This window comes from Centropristis striata, chromosome 16, assembly GCF_030273125.1.
Source record: "Centropristis striata isolate RG_2023a ecotype Rhode Island chromosome 16, C.striata_1.0, whole genome shotgun sequence".
In the NCBI taxonomy this organism is placed as follows: domain Eukaryota; kingdom Metazoa; phylum Chordata; class Actinopteri; order Perciformes; family Serranidae; genus Centropristis; species Centropristis striata.
The window spans coordinates 14,818,883-14,840,620 of record NC_081532.1 but is presented as its reverse complement, the minus strand read 5'-3'; the positions used below and the strand labels follow the sequence as shown (position 1 = coordinate 14,840,620).

General features: G+C 42.3%; 1 protein-coding gene across 1 annotated transcript in view; it reads left to right on the top strand.

The window, feature by feature from the left end:
- Positions 1-1,096: 1,096 nt before the first annotated feature.
- tiam2a (TIAM Rac1 associated GEF 2a) overlaps positions 1,097-21,738 on the top strand; it is an 81,228-nt gene continuing 60,586 nt past the window's right edge. Inside the window, exon 1 of the mRNA XM_059353306.1 lies at positions 1,097-1,586. The gene's annotated coding sequence lies outside the window, so the exon portion shown is untranslated. The remainder of the gene's footprint in view (positions 1,587-21,738) is intronic.

The window sequence follows — 21,738 nt, the reverse complement described above, 5'->3', positions numbered from 1 at the left end:
AGATACATTAAAAAGGACATTCTGTTGTACAGTGTGATAACTTTATTTAGGGTTATAATAGAATACAGTCAGATAACTCGTTCCAAAGACAAAGAAAAGAAAAAAACAAACATGGACAGCAAAATAACATTATATGCTAGACAGATCACGAATAATCGGCTATAATAATGTTTTGTAGACAAGCTTTTCTTATTGTTCCAGAAACTGCATCAATGTAATAAAACAGGGAGATGATTTAGCAAATTTAGATTTGTGTTATGATATGAAATGTACCAAACAGGATCATGAAAGTGATCATAAGATTCAATGCATTTACATTGTTTTCAAAATAATCATCCTTTTAGTAGCGTGACCAATGTTGCTTAGAATATATATTTCCATATCTGTCCAAAACTGAATAGAATGTGAACAACTATCAAACAAATGTGTCAGTGTTTCAGGTACATTATTGCAAAATGTACATTTCTGATTTAGGTCGGTGAATCAGTTTTGAAGCTTTTACGTGTCTAGTAAACACGTGGCTTATTGAGACAATAAAGGTTGTTGGGAGCATTAAGTATCAACACCAAGCTTTGTGGTATAGAGGTCCTACTTTTTTTTTAAAAACGCCACATCTTAATCTTAATCTTTTCTATTAAAAATATTAAGACACTAGCCAAATTTTGAAATGATGCATCCAAGAAAACACGAATAAGGTACGTTTCCATCAACTGGTTTAGAGCGAATAAACAAAGCTGTAATCTGTAAACAGTAGAAGAAGTAGAGATTGTGCAAGAGAGAAAAACAATAACAAAAAAAAAAAGGACAGGGAAATGGAGAGAAGTCTTCAGGAACTGGATTAAACTATTGTTCTGTCATGTCAACTGGTCTTGAATGACAGAGCAGAAACAGCTGATCAGTCATGTGGGTAAAACGCTCCATCGAAGCTTATTTGGAAAATAATAATAATATCATCATCACCCATTTTCCCTATAAACTATGGTTTGAAAAAGACAAAAACCACCTCAAGCGAGCATAAAAACTTTTATGCACATTTTTGATGTTTGATGTTTTTTGTTTCCATCAAGCTTTTCTCATGCAAATATTCAAAATGCGGATAGAAATGTGTTGATGGGAACAGGACTACTGATGAGCCTATGTGTACAATTTAATTTAACTTCAATAATCATGTAATTAAACCTATTTGGTTTTACAGAGGACCCTGAAATATCTGGGAAGGATCCCTAAACGGTCCACGAACCAGTGTTTTGGAACCTCTGATTTACGGTGTTTTATCACACGTAGGCTACTTTTTCATTAATCCCCCGGTGCTCCATGTTGTACCGAAGAACACGGCCATCCCCCCTCTCACAGCCCGTCGGAAGGAGGAGTTTAACCCCACATTGTCTGGGAGGAGTCCGCAGTCTCTTGGCGCTCCGTCCCAGGAACATTTGCTCTGGAAACAGAGGAAACGTGGAAGTATATGCTCCAAGAAAACCCGATTTTTATGCTCCTGTTAAATGCAATAACGTTATATTTAGCGGTCGCGGAGAGGGGAGCACGAGAATACTGCGAGAAGTATGTTTTATCAGAGGAGACGTTAGCCGGTGAGTTGCGAGCGAACTTCTTTTACAGTCACGTTGGCTTTAAATCTGTCCGTTCATTTCTGTGTGTGAGCGCCAATGCAACATAGACGCATCTTTAAATCAGGATAAAAGTTTGTCTGCTAAAACAAAAGTTTCGGGATGTTTGTCTCATTTCACCGGTGACTTCTCATTGGTTGTTGTGAGTGTAAATATCGCTGCAGCAGCTGTGACTGAAATCATTTAACTGTAAAAAAAAAAAAAAAAAAAAAAAAAAAAAGTAACCATAATTGTTTTATGGTGAGAGGCTTTTTTTATTTATTGTGGGAGTACACCATGGGTCGCAGTATAAAGTACAGAGTAGTTATTCATCTGTGTGTATTATTCTAGAGAGAAAGAGTATGACCTCTCTTTATATTTATGATCATCTATTAAAACTGCTTGTGCCGATTTTCACTTTCTCATGAATGCAGCATCCGTTATTGAGCCTTTTGTGTGGTGTGAAGCATAATTTGGTCTGCTAAATTAAATTAACTGCATCCTGTGAGCACACTCAGCCATGGGAAATTAATTAACCCCCCAAACCAAAGGTATTTGGTTGTCATTCCACTGACACAATAGATCACCGAGTGTGGAGATGTCCAACATGTAGCCCACAGCAGCTGCTTATTGCTCCTCATTCTTTCTTCTGATTTATGAACTGAGAGATTGGGAGTCTTGGTTGGTCACTCTTAAAATGCTGGCGGGTGCTTTGCTGTTGTGCTTGGATGTGATTTACCCTCAGCTTTTATTGTTGTTTGGCTGTGTGCTGGGGTGGAAGGGCTCTGTAGCCGCATATAGAGGTAACAAAAGGGCCCCGGGACCCCTGGAGGCAAGGGCCCGCCCTGAGAAAACACACCCAAGGAGCAGGAGGAAGGGCCGGGCACGCCTTTTGGCATGGTGGGCCCTCTGTTATGGAAACACATGCGAGAAAGTGTCATTGTGACTGTCGGGTACCTTTGCACAGCACCGTGGAGGGTTGCAATAATAAAAAACACAGGCTAATGTTTGACTCAGAAAGCCTGGCTGGTTATTGATCCGTCTGCTCAGGTTCAGTCTTGAGGAAATGTGATATTTATGGGCAATTAATGGGATTACTGATTATTGAAAGATGGATTAAATGAGTGGATGCACTGTAAATGGCTTTTAATCATTTACTTAGCTTGATTTTATCCAGGAATTAGCCTCAGCCCAACATAAGTGCAAGAGAAAAGAATGCCTTCTGTTTATTTTTCTGGAGGGGGAACATGCTGTGTGATTGGTTTATATTTCAGCCCTCTCTCCTGTTCAATGGACTCTACAATAATACTTATATAATTTCTGTTGTCCTCATGTGTTCATTCTTTTTATTTTATTTTGGAGGCCAGTAACAAAATTGCGGGGTCAAAAGCAGTGGCACCACATGCATGTTTTTGCCTTTGCACTCCACATTTTTGCGGCATAGAAATCTTAAACCACAAGGAACATAATGTTTTTACTATTCTGTTTCTCCGCCGACTTGGGACGGGGTCTTAAACCAATGTGATACTGATTGAGTGTGGCCCGTAATTTCCTTTTAACGGAAAACATATTTGTTTTGCTTGTTCACTTTTTCCTTTTGTGCCACGAGTTGCGAGCTACAGCTAGCAGGACTGTCAAAGTTGTTTACGAGTGACAAAAGCTAAATGTAATGCTAACCCCTCTCTGGGTGGCACAGGGTTGCATCACAGGCAGCTCATCTCTTGTCTAATTTAAGTTGAAGGGTTCGGTAACATCGTGAAAAGATGACATAATCACCACAGGGTCTTGTGAAACAGTCTGTTTTTGAAGTCAGTTCGTATCTGACTTTGGAGTTCTGTAATTTGACTCCTCTTGTCATTGATACTTTGATGCTCTGAACAGCACCCTTCCTCGAGTTAAAAACTTTGAATTGTTCTCTCTGCAGCAGGCCGCTTGGAAGTGTGTGTGAGTGCCCGTCGTCGTTAATTCTGAAACACACTGGCTGAGAAACGCCAATGTTTCATGTCTTCTCCCCGGCACATTTTTCTCCATATAAGGTGGCGTGCATGTGACTTATCAGGCATGGGTAACATCTGTGCTTATTGTCATACTGGGGATGAAGGCCTTTTACTGTCTCTAGGTAGAGAGGCACAGCGGGGGGAAACCACATGCACATGACTGGTGCATCTCAAATGATTTCAAATGGATCAAACTGAAATCAACAACTTTGTCCCTTCTTTTTTTCTCAGAATATTCACTCCCTCGATTACAATGTCCTTTCAAGGCTTCTGTCTCAGTGTCCAGTCAGGCAAGCATAATGGTGGCCTGTATGTTTCTATTTCTTACTTCTGTGGTTGGGATTATATTTGGCTTTCAAAGTGTTTGCTGGTAGTGTACGGCCAGCAGCGTCTGGAGTGGTTGCTATAAAAAGCAGGTGAACTAGAAGCTGGTGTTGACAGCATCTTGGCCGAGACTTCTCATTTGCTACCGCACTCATCGAGGCGCCAACAAAAAAAGACACATGACTGGCTTTGACCCCGTCTGCACAACTACAGGTTGAAGAGCTATCACCAACGCTGACATTACGAGTCCCGTGTTGTAGTGGCAGTTTGGACAAAAATAATAACTGAACCCTGTGACTACAAAAAAAAGAAGAAAAGAGACGCTTCTGTGCTGCATAATTCAGTGATTCTGGATTTAACTTGTTTTGCTGTGGCTACTGGGTTGGCCTGACACACACACACACACACACACACACACACACACACACACCCATCCACTTTTGAGGGATTTGTTCAGTCAGCTGCACTTTGTGTATCTGCTCCAACACGAGATCCCCTGCTCTACTGCACAAACAGGAACCTTCTGTCCAGCTCAGCAGAGCGACGTGGTCTCATCCAGCTGAACCGATGCACCCATTCTTGCTCCCCTTTAGAAGCCACAACTCCGGGACCTCTGAGGAGATTAACGCATAGGCTCAAATTGAATTGCACTCCTTCTGAGGGTCACCTGCTAAAGAAGGGCTCGTGAGGTTTGCAAAGAAAATAAAGATTAAATGGCGTTGGGCGCTTTAACAATGTGTCAAATGGGGTAATGGATTATGAGTTAGGAGCAGGTGATTGGGCTGTAGGTGAAGAAGTGAGTGAGGTAGCTCTTTAAACAGCGCAGCAGCAGTGCACTTGCGAGAAAGACTTTCATTAACCCCCAAGAAATAACTGCAAGACATGCCATTACCATTCTTTTATTGATGGTCATATAAATCATATGGTGTGCACGAGGCAAAAGAAATGCAGCAGTTGAGTAGCAGTGCATGTAATTCCTGTAAGCTCACCAGACTGCTTGCAATATTTCAGTCTGGAAAAGGTGCTGCCTCAGCACTTTGAACCCAACCAAGTGATTTACAAGCCATAGATGTACATGAAGTAGTTTGATTATCAAAATGTATGTACAATGAGACTGAGAGGACAAGTTTTATTGGGCGCAGAAGCGGTTCGCTGGTGTATTGATCTGTCCATGTGACTTTATAATCTTCACAGTCCAGCTGCCACACAGTACCCTGGTGGAGTGTGTGATCTTTTATGCTCAAAGCTATTCTTTGAGTATGTTGCTGCTGTGTGTAAAATACAAGTTGAACCTTTGATTATAGATTCAAGCTGGAAACAGTTGAGTTGAATCATGTCTCTGCTGGGAGTAGTAGTCTGTATGTGCATGATATTTGTGTTTCTTATGTCTTCAAAAGACGGCACGTGTCCTGCATGCATTCTTCTAGCGATCAGCAGCCCTGTTTGTATGGAAATAATTCTGCACCCCCCTCTCTTTGGCTTTAAGCCTGCTCACCGGTCAATCCTTATAACAATAGAAATTGAGATTGATCTGCCCTACCTCGACCCAGTAGCCATAAGGTCTCACTTACTATCCTTGCCCTATTGGAAAGGCAAACACAGCTGGTGCTTCAGGCCAGAGTGCTCGCTGCTCGGATGCTCAGTTGGTGCCATGTGTCTCGTGCTGCCCCCCATGATGGATGGAGCAAATACTGGGTACCCATTTACTCCAGCACATCCCACCTGCTCATCAGTGGGCGGAGATTGACTTTCTTTTGTCTTTGATGCAAGCTAGGAACTTCTGCTGTATGGTAAACAAGTGGCAACCCCCGGACCTTAAAAGTGAAGCCAATGTTGAAATCCTTAAACCTGCATTCTTCCTGATGGTTAACAGGGGTTGGCTGCAAAATAAAGTCAGATTTTATAGAATTCTATGAGAAAATGGCCCTACTTCTCACTTGATTTGTTACCCAGCAAACATTTTCCTGAAGTGTTTAATCACTAGTTTCAAGTTTTCTCCAATACAGCATAATGTTTTTAAATTTATGATCCCATTTAGAGTAAAATAGACAATAAAGTTGGGTATGCTTTATGGTGTGGCTACAATTTTTATGTCTTAGTGCTTTGACCCTGTGTTTTCAGCTCATGACGCTTAATTGTTAAATTTTTTTTAGCCTAGAATGTCTTGTTCAGTGTTGCAAGCTGCATTCATGTCTTTGAACTGTGTGGTATTAATGCGCCAGATCTCTTTTTCTAGTTAATTTAGATAACAAATTCCTGCTTCACCATAGCTGAGAAAAGTGTTGTGATATGCACAAATCCATTACTGACCACAAATGGATCCAACTGATCCAATAGTCCATCCATCATTGTCTACCATTAGCACAAATATATCCGTCATCACTATCCAAACTTGCTATAACTCTGCAGTCTTACAAGATATTGATGTTGTTTCCCTTCTTTTGCTTGCTCAGTGGCTTGTTCCACTGAACTGCAACGGGCATGACGTGCCCTTATCTTCACAGTTTCCTGGGCTTTATGGCAGACATGAAGTGCATTGGGGTGGGTCTTTGGCACTGTTATATTCGTGTAATGTTGAGGAACATTTTCAGGCTCATTAGCACTCCTCTCCCTGTCCAGCCCTCTCCCTGCTTTTGCAGTATGCGGTTTGATCTCTGAGCAAGATAAGCTCTTTTCTCCACTTCTCAGTCTCCGGGCCTTGTCATGTTGGTTCAGTCATTTGGCGTCCGGCCAGCGTAAACAGAGGCAGGGTCCTGATTGCTTTGGGTCAACTGCAATGCTGGCATCCACTCAGTGAACACGCTCAATTAAAGCTTTTTTTTTTTAAATCCTTTTTCTCCAAAGAGGTAAGTGTATCCAAATAACCTGTTTCCTGGGGTGATATCATCGTCAAGGCTTATTTGAGACCTCAGGGTCAGAAAGAAAAGCGTATGCGATTGAGGGGCTGTAAAGCATGTCATGATAAGAGCAAAGAAACAGTAGTGTTCGGAACATTTTATCGGTTTCATCAGTTTTTGCAGTCTGAAATGGCAGCAAAATAGAATAATACGCATCACATCCTCAAAGTAAGTGAAGCCAAGTGGTGTTTCGGCCAGGCTGCAGTGGGAGAGCATGTGTGTGGGCTTTCTTTGTTTTCACAGCACCCTCATGCATGCCCAAGAATCGACAAGCAGTTCTCAATTTCTCACTATAGTCGACTTGGGTTTCCTCATCGCCCAGAAACTTCCAACTTCACTTCTCTCCACTCTGCTAGCGACAAGACACGATCTCTGCTTGGCTGTTACATAAGAGCTGTTTAACCCAGAGTTCATTCTCTCTGGCCCAGGGGGAACAACTTGCTCACACCGCCTGGCTCTCTCTCCATGCCACCCTGGCTGCACAGCCCACAGCTCGGGTGGTTTTTCACAGTTGACGGGTGCAGGTGCAAAACCAGGTGCAAAGGACAGTCTAGATTTTTCCACCCAGTAAGCCTTGTATAAACCAGTGTTGGAAAGAAAACCCTTTTCAGCAAAGCTAAAGTATGTCTTTCTTATTGCTTCCCTGTTCTGCCACATTCTTTGCCACCAGACATGCCATCAACTCCGCCCCAACAAATTACACAAGCAGTCATACAAAGTCAAGAAGGTCAGTCTTATCGCTGGCAGGTGCCTCTGTGGGTTGATGCCAAGTCAAGCGGATTACGCAGAGTGCAGGTTGCTGCTCAGCTTGTTGCAACCTGGGACAGTGCTGCAATATTAATACGTCTCCATCTTCAAAACCATGTTACAGCAGATGCTGGTCTCATAAATGCTGCTTTTTAAAAGTTTTATCAGTCTCTGGGTTCACAGTCATGTCAGAGGATTATTAAAACTTGCCACTCACAGAACATCTCAATCTCTGAACCTTAAGGTATGATATTAGAGAGGAGATGGAGGGCAGCCAGTACACTAGAAAACACATGTGTGTGCTGTGTGTACAGGGGACACCAGAGGCTATTAATGTGATTTGACATTCGACTGTCATTGGAGAAGCTGACTCGTAATGTGACTGCAGCTCGATCCTAATGTTATTAAAGGTGCTGGAGCCAAGAAAGTGAACTGCTTGGTTTAGAGACTTCCACTGATCTGGTCCTAGTCCCTCGGTCCAAGCACCGCTACTCTGATTCGAAAAAGGTTTCTAAGAGTCTAAAGCAACACTGCAAGTTTAAGGGGTGCTGAAAGTAAGCCTGTTAATGGGCCAAAAATTACACTCAAATATCCTTCTTAAAAAACAAAGTATTGGAATAAGGGGTTTTGCAAATTATGTCCATATAGCCTACAATTACAACAAGAAATAAAACTAATTGCATAGTTACATTTATTTCAATATGTGTTTTTTTATTTAAATGTCCAATACCACAAAGTAAAATTAGACCAGAGACCTCTTTTTTCTGCACTCTGTTTGGTGAGAATTGTGCCCCATAGCAAGCTAACAAACGAATCAGCTGCTAAATTGATAAAATTAAGCAACTTAATGCTTCAGCCACACACTTTTGTCGCAGCGTAGAAAAACACATTGCTATTGCCAGATGAGTGTCCACTCTTTTCGGCTCATTATCTGTAATCAGTAACATGATGGTGTGGCAAAATTAGCTAGCTAGCTATCTTGCCAGCCATCCTCTAGTTGCTAATAATGGGCCTGACAGTGGCAGTGCTGGGTCTAATGTTCCAAAGATGGACAAGCTAGCTAGCTAACTAGCCAGCCATCCATATCTGCTCTCCTCTGTGAGCAACAGGGAGTAAAGTGGAGAATAGCAGGGTGCACTAGCTAGTTAATTCAGGTATCATTTGTAGTCTGATAAACAGTAAAGTCAGCAATGCAGCCAATAGGGTTGTTTTTTAACAATTTAAATATTAATTTGTTTTTAAACGTTGACATCCTTTACTGAAAGTAAGGTTTTTATAACCTTTTGACAGAGCCAGACTCGCAACTTCCCCCTGCTTAGCCTTTCTGCTAAGCTAACAGTATTCTGCCTCAAGCTTCATATTCACTGTACAGGCTCATCTTAAAAGAAGAATATTTCCAAACATTTTGAAATGTTCATTTTAAAGGGATTAACCACATTTCCCCCTGTGTGAAAGAACAACACCTTTTTGTACAAGAAAGGGCGAAAAAAAGCTAAGATATTCTTAGTAGCCTACTATAAACTTAAAGCGGCCTTCAGATAACTTGTCTCCCGTTGTGAGCTCACTGCACACTGACCCTTCTTCTCTCTGTGTACTCGCCATCATGGCTAAGACAGTAGCGAGTATGGGTCATCTCACTCAACCCTTCAGACCTCCCTCATGGTTTGAGCCACTCAACAGGACCATTGTTGGCTTTTCCACATGGATCTCTCTGGATGTGGTTGATGTTTGAGCGTACAGTGTCTACAGTTTAGACTGGCTCTCTGTGGTAAAAGGGGGAACGACTGACTCACAACTACAACTGGTGTGCATGTCACGTGTATGTGTGTGTCTGTGTGTGTGTGTGCAAAGGAGAAAATCAGTGCAGAAGTATGTGGGGCTATTGTGGCGCACATGTCGTATAGCAGCTCTACTACTTGCATTCTTTCTCGCTGAATAACTGAACTTGAACTCTGTAACACGGCATAACTCTCTCAAAGCCTTCATCGTCCATGTTGATGGAGTAACCGCGTGTGAACCGCCTGTTGGCTGTAACAGGATGAAAGTTTCGATCTTGACCTCATCTGCCTTCATGGTATGAATCCTTCTGCTAGCATATCAAAGAAAAAAATGCCTCTTTCAGAGCATTTTGTACCCTTTTATATACCCATTGATATTCGCCCTGCATGTGACAGGATCTGGTATAAAGTGAATGCGTAGAGCGGTGAAGTCATTCATTATAAATCATTTCCCCTTTGGAGGGTGAAATCACTTATTCACAGTCTCATGAGGTTAGTGATCCAAGGAGCACGCCCTGACTGGTGACTAATAGGTGGCTGATGTAGTGTCATTCAACCCACTGACTTTGGTGTCTAGGTTATTGCAAATCATTTTTTTTCTCTTGATACAAAAAGTACTGGAAAGCTTAATTTAACTTATTTTGCCTTAGGAATGCTCTGTCTTGGACAGCTTTCATCAGCCAATTCTCTCAGTTCAAGTGTCTGTTTCTGCCAGAGTCTGACTATAAAGAATGACTTTAATAACCGTGATATTTTCCTGAAGTTATTTTGAAAACCATCCATGTCTCTTTAGGCGCTTGTCCTGCTCCTCACTAGTAATTTTGTGTGTGTGCGAGCGAACGGTTTCGTCTCCGGCGGCAAGCCCTGTGGTCTGCTCGCGTGGAGCCATCGGCCTCACTGGAAACTTGTGGCTGCCTTTTTTTTTTTTTCGACTAATAACAATATTATATAGTGCATAAGTTCTTACTGGCATGCCTAGGCTTTAACTAATAATAACAATGTTGAGAAACGCCAGGAACTGGGGTTTCCTGACAGTTAGGATGATTGTTACAGTTCAAGAAGCTGGATGACAAGCTGTACTTACACAGTCAGGTTGTATTATTAGCCTCATGCATCATTTCTCTCTATATTCTATCCTTTCACTTGATGAATCATGTGTTCATTTGTCCGGTACCTGATGGAAATTTGAATGTGAAAGCCTTAATTAACACATTTCGACCTTTTGTTTTTCATTGGCATTCATAACACTTACTTGGCCCAGGAGAAAGTAGGCCGTTAGTCATTGGGCAGCGTGTGTGGCTGTGTGTGTGTGTGTGTGTGTGTGTGTGTGTGTGTGTGTGTATGTGTGGCTGTGTGTGTGTGTGTGTGTTGTTTTATGTATTCCCTACATAGTGAGGACCATAACAAGTCTTTCACGAACAGAGTGAGGACATTTTTGGGAAGTGAGGACATTTCAGCTTTTTTAAAGGTTAAGACTATGTTTTAAGGTGAAGGTTACAATTAGGGTTAGGGTTACTGTAAGGGTTGGGGTTAGACATTTAATTGTGATGGTTAAGCTAAAGGCTCGGGAATGCATTATGTCAATGAAGGGTCCTCACAACGATAGAAGTACAAGGATTTGTGTGTGTCCAAGGGGGATTGTCTAAGTGCTCATGTTGGGTCTCAGACATGCCTCCTGCTTTTGCTAATCATGCTATCATACGATGCCACAGGCTTTTTTCTAAGCCAACAAGTATTTTAACAAGCTGGAAGACTGCACTCATTCTTTCCAATCTTTTACCAGCATCCATATCATCATGCTTAATGTCTGGGCTTTTTTGGCACGCTGTGTAATACGCTTTGCCTAGCCACAGGAGGCCAAGTCCAGGATGCATTCATACATAGCTTGGAAACTGTTGAATAAAAGTTCAGTATTATCTTCTATATGCAGGAGTACATCAGAGCCACTTTGAAGCAGACAAAGCCGTGTCGCAGACAAGTCAGGTCAGGTTAGGTTGTTTGAAACGCTGTGGTCATTATTGCTCTTTAAAGTGGGTTGCAGTGCATGGCAGTGTGTACTATCAGAACACCCCGTTCCCATTCCTCTTGTTATTGTCTCGCCTGGGTGGCAGCGCTTTCTCTTGATCATTCCGGAGTCGGATAATGTGTGAATTTCTCTCGTAACTTTCTTTCTGCCTTTCTCTCCACTTTTTTTTCATACTTCCTTCCCAGCGGTGTGGTTGAAACCGTTTCCGTATCTCCACCAGTAATGAGAGAAACAGGGGATGGATTGTAGTCAGCCGTTTGCCTCAAGGGTTAAGTATCCATCTCCGTTCCCTCTAAGCCCACCCCTGCTTAGGAGGAGAAGGCTGTGAATAAATACCACCCTTGTCCTCTCATAATGGAACAGCTTGACCTTTCGTGACCTCTGCTGGTGGGAGCATCTGCCTGTCGATTCCACCAGCACGTCCTGTGGGACATCACCGGGCTGTCGCATCTGCCCGTGAGCTGTAATTCAATTGGTCGAGGAATTTATTTTACAGAATAAAACTTAAGTACTGGCCGGTCATTTTTCAGAGTCACAAAAGAAGCCCGTCAGCTGGATTATGCTGTTGATTTACAGTCTGTGATCGTGTGAAAGTACTTGTTTCTCTCTGGGCGATGTGCATGACGACTGCATAATGAGCACGGTCCTCATTGGCATTCTTGAGCCTCCCTATATGGATGGGATAATAATGAGTTTGGCAGGGGCCTTAATTTAATCATGTCGGTAAAAGCGGTGCACATGTGGCACAGCTGCTAGCGCTTAGCTGAGTCTTGCCATGCCCTCAGATGAGGTGCCATTCGGTGCCCGCACTGGCTCGTCCCTGTGTTATCAGTCTTTATGCCCCGCATTCCTCAGTGAAAAGGCTTTGCAAAGCCGGACAAAGGAGTTTGTTTTGCAAAGATTTGTCTGTGACTTTTCTGCCGCAATCGAATTAGCTCACGTGCTTCTGCATCCGCGTGACTAGAGAAACCGGTTAAGGTGTTTATCCTGCAGCCGGCACAGGTCAGCCTTTGTTGTTGCGTTTATTTAACTTTCCCACTTAAACAGAGCTGCCTGAGTGCTTTGTCGAGCACCTGTTGTGGATTATAGGTCGATAACGGCTCCCAGCTAATTTCTTGTGATAATTCAACGGTGAAATCTAATCTCACCTTTGCCATTTGGGCTCCTTTGTAGAATTCTTGAGAGTCAAAATCTGTTTCTACTTGAAATTGAAAGGAGTGAAAGACAAAGACACACATGTGTTACCAAGCAAACTTTTGCCAAACAGGTTCCAGGGAACATTCTATGTACGCCAATGAATAGCATGTTAACCTATGACACAGTTTGGGCACAGAAACTAGGTCACTGACGAAAACATCCGCCGGGAAAAAGGCAGCCAGACATGCAAAGATGCGTCCACACTCACCGCAGGTGTTAAACCTGTTTGTGAGTGTTTAGCTCATCCTCTGCATGATGTGTCCAGTGTGGCCATATTTCCCCCACAAACAGACACACTTTGGCCACAGTTTACGGTCACTCGTGGTTTTTATACCCCCAGGTGTGGCTGTAATGAAATGAAGATTGATTTTGTTGTCTGATGTTTAAAGTAGATTTGCTTTAATCAAATGACCAAGGGTGGAATGTAGCACTTACTCAATTAAAGTCCTGTCCCACAACATCTGACGTTTTTAGTGGGAACAACTGGACTTCATTCCCGGGACAAACGACTCTGCAGTCGTCACTGCTATTTACTGGCTCCTGATACATTTTCGCCCCTTTTCTGGCAAAAGGCTATGACGCCAATTGAAGTCACATCATCGCCACAAATTCAGTCCAAACAGTGCTCCAACACTGTTCTAAATTAGTCAAACCCGAGTTTCTAAAGAGACTAAATAAGTAACAGATATAAACTGATGTTTTCCACTGGTTACTAACCCTGTTTTCTGGTGCATTCATAACACTGAACATGGGACACCATAAAAAACAAAGCCAGAAAGCCAGAAATTAATCTCTCACCCATTTTCTGCCTTACAAAACTGCATATATGTGCTAATTTTGGTGGAAAAGGGGTATTACTGCAGTGAAATAGAGCTTCTTGGAATTCACTTCCATGTTTATAATTCTACTCCGTAACATTAAAGGGAAATATTGTGCTTTTCACTTATGTTTTTATATGCATCATTAATTATAATCCAGCGATATTATATATATTATTCTGAAATGGGCCATTCTGCATAATGGATACTCAGAATTTTGGTACCTAATGGGAACAGGAGGATCCAGATTTTAACAGATCACAATAAAAATTGCATTTCCATTGTTTGGATAATTGTCAGCAGTCACTACTTTAGCATAAAAGGTGAAAATTCTGTGACTTTTCATAAAAATATCTGTATGAAGTTCATATGTGCACATAGTTGCTTGCCTGCACATCCCATGCAGATATTGAAGAGCCCGTTACATGCACATGAGTAGCCTCATAAATCCAGATTGTGTGCGTGTGCGTGTGCGCGCGTGTGTCCTAAGGTAAGGGTTATAATTATGAAAGCATTTGTAAGGGTTAGGATAAGTCAATGTATCTCCAACAGTAAGTAAAGTAAATCTGTGTGTGTGTGTGTGTGTGTGCCTGGCTTCTCACCAGCTGTCTCACTCATCATCGGTGCCTTCAGGATGCTGAGCAGACAGTCCAGCTCAGATTTCTCTCCTCTTATCTGTGCTGTAAGTCTGCCACGGACAGTATACTGTATATTATGGCCAGCTGGGCTTGAAGCTGCAATAAAACAAATTGTTTTGGTTAATGATAACCGGAGCAATAATGTTCCTGCTTTCCCGTAAAAGCGAGATTGCACTAAGCTGGTCTTATTTCATAACCTGTTTATTGCTTCGGGAATTTACCCACGTTTGATCAACAGCCAGCTCAGCAGAGAATATTAGTTATTCTCCCTCTTCTGTGGAGAGCCAGTAGCTGTGAGCAGCTTTATGTCAGACGATGGTTACTTTATGTGGAGATTTACATGAGCATGTGAGCTCAGAACTGTGTTTACGAAAGCTGTGCTTTAAGTGGGATACTTCCTTTATAGAGCCTGCACGAGTGTTTCAGGTCACTTCTAAGCTGCATGTACGTAAACATGCATGTATATAGGCTCCAGATACAGCCAGGCGTGTCCAAACAGTGCTGATTTCACCTGATGGATGGTTTATTTAGCTGTCCAGACTGTGGTCCTGTGTTTACAGGGCTCTGATGTAGGTCCATGACCCGACACTGACAGCCCCTCTGTTTTATCCTGCCATCTACAGCCGGTCGCCTGGCTCCACTCTGCTCTGCTGGAGATGAGGATGTATGTTTGTCTCACACCGGCTCAACAGTGTGATGAGAATACTAAAGCCTTTCTGGTGAATCATCGCATTTATTTTCAATTTTGAGTCAGAAATAAATTGCATTCCTACGTCGTCTAATGCATTTGTGATGCAGTTTGGATTCGCCGATGCAAAAAAAAGGTCAATGTTAATAAGCAATGCAGCGCTGAAATTAGTTTTAAACAAGTTAATCCTCCCTTCTGGTGGAGGGGGATAATCCTGCGTGTTTGTAGTTTAGTTTCACTTATTTCAGACATTTCTTTAAGTGTCAGTATGTTGAAACAAGGCAGAATAAAATGGAACTCAGCAGCTTGCTACATGAAAAGTGTTTTTGCTGCACACTAACTAGGGCAGTGTATTGGCAAAAAATACAGCAGTATTTTTTAATATAATTTGTGGAAAACTAGCATTATATAAAGAACAGAACCATATGCATAAATATTACAATCAGAACAGTGGGATCTGCAGAGCACTATTTTTGGTACAGTAAGACAATATCAAAAAACTTAAGTTTAACTCAAGTTTATCGATATTTTCTGACACCCCTAACATTAACTAATTTGCCACAATTGGATGAAGCCCTCACCAGATAGAATCCATCTTGAGCACTTACCAAAGGCAGCCTTTCAGACCTTCCAATGTGGCGAAGAAAAGCTTTAAGTGTAGACAGTAATTGCCTCGGATAATGGCCCCTAATGGCTATCTGCCCCTTTGTTATCTATCTTAACCTTGACCACAATGAGCAAAGCAACTAGACAGGCCCAGACTAGTCTACCCACCTCTAATTGAATTAAAGCACCATCTTGGCTTTGGCCTGTCAGTTTGTCACAGTTCTTGGCTTTAGCAGACGTGACTTTTATGTATTTAAGGCGCTGAAAGTGCTGAGCAAGTACCAACATTTGCTACGACCCGGTCATTACTGATCATGTCAAGATAACTACTTTTGTTGCATGATATAAATTGTCCCAGAAATATGCCATTTAATGACTATCTAATGCCACTAATATAATGATAATGTAATTGCAAAATGCAAATACACAACTATGTAATTTGATAACAACATGCCTAGTTGTTAACCAACTTGGGATATCCAACTTTCTTATCAGTTTCATTGGTTTGTTTACTTGTGCTATCAGTCACATGGTCCACTAACCTGTGCAGTAAAAAGAGTTATACTCGTGAATTAAATCAGAGCCAGCTGGGAGATTAATTTCCTCTTTGGCCTGACTGTGATCGACACTTTGGCCTTTAATCGGCCATAAAAGAAGAGACATTGCCAGTTGGAGCGCTAGTTTACCATGAACATATGGGTCTCCTTGGTGTAGGGAGATAACATTGAATTACCATATCCATTAGCGTCAACCTGTCCTCTGACTTTAATAACTTAAATCTCATGTTGGTGATTCATCAGCTCACACGGTGCCATCGCATCTCTGAATAAAGTTTTGGACGCGCAGCGGGCAAAAGTGTCTCTGAGGCTGGGTGCTCTCTACCCAGGGTGAGGGAGGGAGGCCACAAGGGCAAACTCCCTCTGGCGTCAGAGCTCCTCAAGAATGCAGAGAGGGATTAATGCACGTCTGTGGCAGTGATGGATGGGAAGGGTAGCCAGACTCACACACTTAGTTCGGCCCTCCCCTGCAGCGGTATGTGCCAGCTTAGAAGGTGTGTGTGCACTTTTTGTGCTTGTGTGTGTCTGCTGGGACAAAGCCAGACTTGGTTGTTTGCCCTACTACCCCAGATAGAGCTGTTTTCACCAGCCGCATGTCATTTTGATTATACCGCGCAGCTTTTATCACGCTAGTTCACGTCTGGGCCACTTTGAGCGATCGGCTTTGTCCTTTTCAAATCGCACATGAATCGATTTCTGCTCCCTCAATAGATTTTTTTCTTCCTGTTGAGTCCGCTGATTGATGCCGTGTGTGCGTGTTTGTGGTTTTGAATGTGTAACTTCTGCTACCATTGATTACAGTACATGCACTCTTCTACCTGCTCCCCAAGTCCCCAGCACCTCATTGTTTCCCTGAAACCTCTGTTGGTTCTGCGTGACCTCTAGCAGCTGCCTCCATGTGACTGATATTGCGCCGCAATGGTCAATGATGGCTGATGGATCACCTTAGGCAGCCCGGAGTGTGTCTCACATGACTGCGGCAGTACACTACAGCGGCTATAGCTATGGTAATGAGTGAGTGTGTCGCGGGCTGATCGTATTAATCACTAGAGCTCACACCACGGCGCGTGTGACAGATTATCCCACATCGCACAAAGGACAGCCGCAGTCAATTCTAGTGGAGGTAATACAGTTTGCGAATGGGTTTAATGTAGGTGTATTATGCAGGCAAAATACACAAAGTCACTGGAAAAAGTTGGGGAGGAGAAAACGGTTTTCTCTTTATTGATGATTCCCGAGATTCAAACTGACCTTGCTGAAGGTTAGCAACTAATGTCGTCTTTCTATTCTCTTTTATGCGCCTCAGCGGCACTTTTCCCTCCCTATCTCTTATCTGCAGGGAGATAATTAGGTGTCTCTGCTCTCCCCTTTGTGTGCGGAAGCTGTCGTGCTTTGCCCCGTCTTCCTGGGCACGGCTGGGTGTGTGCACTTGTTTTCCCAGGAGCCTCTGGGTCTCTTATCTGACCCTGTGGCTGCTAAAGACTCCACGTGTTTCATATGCGGCGCCTGTCACTCATTCTATTACATTTACCATCACCTCCGGGCATTTTCACTTAAAAACATCAGCTTGAACACAGCGGGTATCAAAGCTGCTCCAGCTCTGTTTAAGTAGACTGCATGATAGTGGCATGAAGCTGCATAAACTTGGCTGAGATGTCCTGCTGCAGCACAGATGTGGAAGAGTATGTGTGTGTGTCTGTGTGTGCATAATGATTGCAACTGAAAATCAATCCAGCGAAATTGTGTGAATATCAGCCAGCCTGGAAGCCGAAAGACTGCAGCTCTGGACCAAGTTCAAATACATGCTGTGTGTGTGCGTGCGTGTCCGTGCTTTCTTCCTTCACAGATTTAACCCTCAAAACGACCTTCTTCTTCTGTCCATTAAGCTGCTTAATTAGCAGAGAAGCTGATGGAAAGCTGATTTGCACCTGCAGTCTTCCAGCTGTTTGCTGGATCTCAAACACGCACACACGTACACACAACCACACACACTCCATCTTTTCTTTTTTTTGCAAATGCTGTTGACCTATTCCTCCCTCTGCCACTCAAACATGCATATGTAAAAGTATGTGCACACACACAGACACAAGTAAGTAGCATATGGGTACTGACACCCCCTTGAGGATGTTCTGAGTCAGTGTCTCCCCTAAACAAATCATCAGGAAGATGTTTACACCTCATTTCTCATTTTAGATTTTTACACAGCCACTGAGAGCAGAGAACAAACCCTCTGGTGGTGTCCTCTCTCTCTATCTAACACACACACACAGGCACACATAACTGTTCTTTGTCAGCAGACAGCCTGCGTGCGCTCACATATCCTGGTTAATTTAAAGTGGGGAGTGTCGGAGTCGCTGTGTTTTGGGCTGTCTTGTCTGACAGGATCTCCACTCTTTACAAAATGAACTGAGCTGACAGCAGGGGAGGCTGGCAGAAAATAGAGATTTCACTGTTTGGGACAGAGACGAGTGGGCGGAGAAGGAGGAATAGAGGATGGATAGTGGGATCGGTAACCTTTTGAGTGATTTGAGTGATTTGAATGTCAAAGAATGTGATAAATATTTTTAAATATTTATATTTTCCAGATTTGTAATCACATACAGATTTAGGTTGGATTTTTTTGTTGCTTTTTTTCATGTACATATTTTGTTTTTTGTTGCAAAGGGTTTTTTTTTGTTGTTGCTTTTTTTGTTCATTGCAGATTTAGGTTTTTTTTTTCTTTTAAAAGCACGGGTTAAAAATAGGGCTGCAATGCATGGTTATTTTTTATTGTTGATTATATGCTAATTATTATCTCAATTAATCATTTTTCTTTTTAATCACTTGGGTTTTATTCAGATTAATAAGATATAAAATGGAGGAAAGTAGAAAAACTCCATATTTGAGAGGCCCAAAACAGAATTTTCTGCTATTTGTGCATTAGAAATGTAACAATTAAATGGTCAAAGTTGCTGGTGATTCTTTTCTATTGATCGATTAATCAATTAGTTGAGTAATTGTTGCAGCTCTAATTAAACAGTTTAATGTATAATATCAAGGTTGTTGTGCAGTTTGATGCAGTAACTGAGTATTAAATGTAAGCTGTTAAAAGTGAAAACATTGAAATGGACACAAATATATTGCATGTCATATTCTGGGGCACTTTTTATTTATTTTTTATATGCAAAGAAAATATTTGGGTTCCTACACAAGGTTACACCCCACTAGTTGAACTGATAAAGAGACAGAGCGGGTTTGAGAGCAGAAGCCAATCATGAAACAAAGGACTTGACCTTTGACCCCAACTGAAAGGATTCCATCTTAAGTGAATTCCATCAGTCTACACCCCCATTTTCTCCGACCATCTAGTTATAATTTCCCCTGCGTTTCTAGACTCTTTATATTTAAATCCATGCTTCTGGGTGAGGCGGTCTACTAATCACTGCTAAAATGAGCAATTAAGATCAATTTATTTCCTCCCAAAGGACGCTTTATACAAAATGCCGCAGACTGCAGTCCCCAGTGAGCAGGATAATCAATGGCATCAAACCATAAACGGCCTCCAGCTATGAGAGTGGCTCCATCATGCTGTTTAGGAGGGGGACAAGAAATATTAACATGCTGACTGAAATCTCATATTTCTCCCTCTGACTGTCTCTTCCCGACTCTTTCTCCGCACCATTCGTCAGCCCCATCACCAGAACTAATGTGACTTTTTCATCAGAGATGGATTATTGCAAGTTATTTGTCTGAGATAAAATGTGACATAATTTATGTATTCTACATAAAAGGGCATTTACATGGAAAGTTAAGGTGTACCTCTATCAGTTTACCACATAAATGGGATTCATCTGTCTGAGATGCAGGAGTTAAGTGATGCATGGGCTGCTAGCAACGCTTTTTTTTTTTTTTTTTAAAAGGATGCTCAAAACCTAGTGGCAAACTCTGGGTCTGAAAAGTAAAGCCAATGCAAAAGAACCTTAAACCTGAATTCTTTCTAATGGCCAGCAGGGGGCAACTGCAAAAAGTAGTCAGACTGAATAGAAGTCTATAAGAAAATTAACCTACTTTGCACCTGATTTATTCAAACAGTACATTTTCTGACAAGTTTATGGCCTCAAATGCTAGTTTTAAGTTGTCTTGAAAACACCATGATGTTCATTTTGTAAATTATGATACCATTTAGAGTAAAATAGATGCTAAAACAGTGTTTGCAAAATAACAAAAAGTTATTTTGTGATTGACAGGTTTTGTGCTTTGACCCTTTCCTGGTTTGTTTTCCGTTCATGTGAATTGCAACATTTTTGTTGCCTAGAAATATCTTAAAGACACTTCAGGGAGTCTGTGTTCATTTTGAATGATAAATCGACCTTACTAACCAAGCTAGTTACTTAATGTCTTCCTGGCCAGCTCCACCATTTTGCCCCAAAGATGGTCACTTCTTGTTCCAAAAAACCAAGATGAGATGGCCAAAATGACTCGCAGCTTCAAAACAATAGTCGACAAACCAATAGGTGACACCACTGTGGCTATGTTCACTTCTTTTATCTAGTATATATAGTCTATGTTTAAAACAATAAATTACGTTCTTAGCTTTGAATAGCTGGGAGGTGGTTTGGAAAAGTGGGAAGCACTTTTAGCCTTCTTAACCCTCGGACTGGACTCACCTTTATTTTGTACTATCAGCCATTATGGAAGTTGACCTAATGTTGGGTAAACTGAAGTACAGATTTCTTTGAGGGACTTGTGTTCTGTCACACTGCCATTATTGGAACGAGTGAGGCCCCAGATAGGTCATCAGGAGTCATCTAAGACCTTAGTATCAGTGGGGATTCCTGGTGTTTGAAAGCTTTATCCCAAAGCAAAGCTCTGCTGATAAGCCTGCTTTGAAACCTGAGTTGCCACGCATACAACAGTAGGGCTCCTGATTTCCTCCGTGTGAAAGCGTGTTAGTTACGCCTTTTCTTTGTATTTCCTGTGCTGCTCGGTCACTCTAAGTTAGATACACATGGGCAGAATATGACATATCAGTAATGATCAAATTATCATGATGTAGCACAATGTGACCTTCAGCCTCCACTACCAAGTTTGGGATTAGTTCAGCAGCTGAAGAATTTTCGTCGAGAGTTGAGTCAGTCGCAGAGAGCTTGCATACAGAGGGATTTAGTTTGGCTCTGGAGAGCTTGCTTGGGCCTTAATTGATCTTAATTAGTGGTCAGATCACCGTGTGGAATTAGGCCCGGCACCTGCTCTGTATGAATATGCATCACGGCGGCCCGCCCCGCCTTCCCTGTCTTTCTCAGCGCCTCACTCTTTTCATGCCTCTCAGTCTCTCCGAGCGTGTTGTTGACCAACCTTTTAGCTGCCTCCATCTATAGCGGGACAAAGGGCTTTGAGAGGAGCTCAGACTAGGCCACGGGGACTATTGTGTTGTTAACAATGTTGTTTAGCCCTGTTGAACGCTGCTAATATTGTGTCCTGGAGCTGATGTCTCTATGTCAAGCAGCAGGCTGATGGAAGACTATTCCACAGCTGCTCATAGAGCGTGGCGTGGTCGTGACTTTCAATAGCCATTCAGGCCGAGATGAGTTTCTAGAGAACAACACGGCTAGGCATTCTAGTTACATAGGTGTTTGTGTTTTCCATTTGTAGGAGTGATGTCCCTGAACACCACTCACATCATTTGAAATAAACAACTGTAGCAGCTTTTGGAACAGCCTAGTCTAGTTCTGATGCAGTGTTGTGTTCTGGTGTGGCTTTCTGAATGGGTCCAGTTTGAATGTTTAACCACAGCTATGTGAACTGTAGACACATGGAGAAATGTGTGTGTTTTTTAGACCGATGGCGGTCTCCGCTGGGATAAGGCTGAGTCACACAACACTTTG